Raw genomic sequence first — 2,432 nt, 5'->3', positions numbered from 1 at the left:
GCGGGTAGAATGGTGACTTCACGATCAGGGCCGTTCACACAATACCTATGGGACGCTCTCTCAAGGGGAAAAACACACACAACCATATTTCTGTGTGCAAATAAAATGTTGGGCCCTTTCGACCCAATGGAAAATGTGTGTCTGCCGGTGGCTGCCTAGTTGGAATATGATGATTTACACTTGGAAACATTTGTGTCATTTATCATGTGATGTGACTGGCCTGCAACATGACTGCATAACAAATAACCATATTTAAATATTACTTTTCCACTTCATCAGGCTGTATGTTTTGTTTTTGTAGATCGCACCCAAATGTGCTCTTTCCTTCTTACTCTCTCCTCTTTGAGGGCAGTGGCTCTCTGCATGAACTAACTATAAGCTAAAGTTCCAGCAAGTGTGTTAGGCATTCAGGGCCATGTGTCAGACGCCCACCCTACCCTTTCATCCTTCGCCCCTGCTTTTCTCCCCTACAGGTCTTTTCTCCAGTTGAATCGATGAACTCCTGTCCCTCAGACGCCATCCTCACAAACTACCTTTCCCTTTTGAATGGTATTCCTCAGATAGCTAAATTCATATCCTACCTCTCTGGCTGGACCACACCAAAATAGTCTCTTACCAAAATTCTTTAGGAACAGCCTGGGTAAACGACTCGTTACTTGGAATATTTATGTCTTCTTTCTCTTTTTGTGTTATAAATGCTTTGAGAGTGAGGTTATGGTATCAATCCACCTGCAACCCTTAAGATGCTCTGCCCATAGTAGGCACTCAATAATTATTAATGATATCCCCACCCTTTTGCATTTTACAATACGGTTATAAATACCTATATTTAGCTCAGGCTTTTCCTCATCACAGGACCACTCTTTTTTTTTCTTGACAGGAAATAACTATATTTTTGTTAATTCAAATAATTATATCACAACAGCTAGATTAAGGGGGCCACACAAACCCAGCCCCAAATGTGACATCATCTCAATTCAGAACAATGCCTTTTTCCAAGGTGATTCTGAAAGTAAGAAAGTGATTAATGATGGGAGAGGTTTAACTTGTACACGTTACATAGCTACTATCAGATATCGATTTATACTAAATTAACTTGGTCATGAGAGATGTAGATCCAGTCCCTCGATCTGAATGTGATTAGGCCAATCCGTTTGCAAATTTGCACTGCTTCAACACCTCACTGAAACCCTCGCAGAGCTTGAGGTCGCCCTGGTTCTGGGCACATTCCAAAAACTGCTTCATCTCATAGTGGCAAGGACCAAGCTGCTGCTGCTGCTGGTACACCGGCTGGACTCCTGGAGGCTCCTGGTAATTGATGTCAGGCCTTGCGGGCTCAGCGCCACTTCCCCCCAGAAGCCTCCGGTGATGGCATGGTCCAGCGTGTGCCAACAGCAGAGCCCACAGCCACACCGGCTGCCGTGGTCGCCATCGGTGCCATCAGACCTGGTTGTCGGGGCGCAGCAGCGGGTGAGCCGACCGCAGTTGGTGGGGCTGCAGCTGGTGGGTGGGCAGCTGGGGCTGGCCTGGGGGCAGCTCTCATCTGAGGGGCTCGGCTGGCCGGAGTGGCCACGTGGGAGGTACGGCTCTGGCTTCCGCGTGGCATCGTAACTACGCAGCGAGGCGGCTTCTCGGTGCGGGAAACGCGGAGGGCCAGGACCACTCTTTTACTATGTTAATAAAAGGTATGCCTTGGCATGATTGTAACCTGCTGACACTTTTAAGTAGAATTCTAAAATAATTTATGTAATTATCTGCCACAGACTTTGAGGAATATCATCGGTCATTTTATCGTTTCCCAATGAGAGTTGCTTTTAGAACTGGGGCAATGAAATCTTGGCACTGCAGGAGACTGACGTTGGAAGTCCTTGATTGATTCCTACTGTGGTGAAGTATCCTTGCTATGACATGCCAAATGATAAGTTTGACTTAGGATCCCTGATGGTGTAGTGGGTCCTGGGTTGGACTGTTAACCACAAGATTAGCAGTTTGAAACAGTTTGAGAAAGTTCAGGCTTTTTATTCCAATATAGAGTTAGTCTGTGCATTGAGCCTCCACTCAAGTACTCCCTCAATGCAAGAACGCTTTGTTCTATTAAACTGGCATTCCATGATGCTCACCTCCCTGACCCGATCACCAAAGACAAAACGGGTGCATAAGCAAATGTGGTGAAGAAAGCTGATGGTGCCCTGCTATCAAAAGATGTAGAGTCTGGGGTCTTAAAGGCTTGAAAATAAACAAGCGGCCATCTAGCTGAGAAGCAACAATGCCCACTTGGAAGAAACACACCAGCTTGTGTGATTATGAGGTGTCAAAGGGATCAGGTATCAGGCATCAAACAACAAAAAATCTTATCTTTGTGAATGAGGGGGAGTGCGGAGTGGGGAAATGGGCATCCCCTTATGGAAGGGTCACAGGGAGGAGATGAGCCA

The 2,432-nt window shown here is 46.3% G+C and overlaps 1 pseudogene; it reads right to left on the bottom strand.

The window, feature by feature from the left end:
• Nucleotides 1-1,129: 1,129 nt before the first annotated feature.
• On the bottom strand, nt 1,130-1,606 carry LOC142443469 (coiled-coil-helix-coiled-coil-helix domain-containing protein 2 pseudogene; annotated as a pseudogene).
• Between the last annotated feature and the right edge of the window lie 826 nt (nt 1,607-2,432).

This window comes from Tenrec ecaudatus, chromosome 3, assembly GCF_050624435.1.
Source record: "Tenrec ecaudatus isolate mTenEca1 chromosome 3, mTenEca1.hap1, whole genome shotgun sequence".
Lineage (NCBI taxonomy): Eukaryota > Metazoa > Chordata > Mammalia > Afrosoricida > Tenrecidae > Tenrec > Tenrec ecaudatus.
The sequence above is the reverse complement of the archived record's forward strand: the minus strand, read 5'-3'. Positions and strand labels throughout refer to the sequence as shown.